This window comes from Sminthopsis crassicaudata, chromosome 4 (assembly GCF_048593235.1).
Source record: "Sminthopsis crassicaudata isolate SCR6 chromosome 4, ASM4859323v1, whole genome shotgun sequence".
In the NCBI taxonomy this organism is placed as follows: Eukaryota; Metazoa; Chordata; class Mammalia; order Dasyuromorphia; family Dasyuridae; genus Sminthopsis; species Sminthopsis crassicaudata.
Window position 1 is genome coordinate 334,195,330 of NC_133620.1, and position 843 is coordinate 334,196,172.

Below are 843 nucleotides of genomic sequence, written 5' to 3' on the forward strand. Positions count from 1 at the left end.
TGTGAAAAGATGTGATCTATGCCCAAAGGGCTATAAATTCATGCATATCCTTTGACCTAACAATACCACTACTAAGCATGAATGCTAAAAGAGATTTAAAAGCAAAAAGGAAAAGAACCTATATGTACAAAAATATTTGTAGCACCTTTCTTGTCAGGGCAAAAATATGAAAATATAGGGGATGACAATCAATTGGGGATTGGCTAAATAAATTGAAGTATGCGATTGTCATGGAATAATTTTTTTTTATTTTTAAAGCTCTTTATTTTTAAAACATATGCACGGATAATTTTTCAACACTGACCCTTGGATAGTCTTGTGTTTCAGATTTTTCCCTCCTTCCCCCCACTACCTCCCCTAGATGGCAAGCAATCCAATATATATTGTAATGTTAAAATATATGTTAAATCCAATATGTGTAAACATTTATACAATTCTCTTGCTGCACAAGAAAAATCAGATCAAAAAGGAAAGAAAATGACTAAGAAAACAAAATGCAGGCAGCTAGGTGGCTCAGTGGATACCAGTGGGCTGCAGTGGGCACCAGCCCAGTCAGGAGGACCTGAGTTCAAATGTGGTCTCAGATACTCAACACTTCCTAGCTGTGTGACCCTAGGCAAGTCACTTTACCCCCAATTACCTCAGCAAAACAAACAAAACAAAACAAAATGCAAGTGAACAACAACAAAAAGTGATAATGTTATGTTGTGATCCACATTCAGTTCCCACGGTCCTCTCTCTGGGTATAGATGGCTTTCTTCATCACAAGATCATTAGAACTGGTGTGAATCATTTCATTGTTGAAAAGAGCCTGTCCATCAGAATTGATCATTGTATAATCTT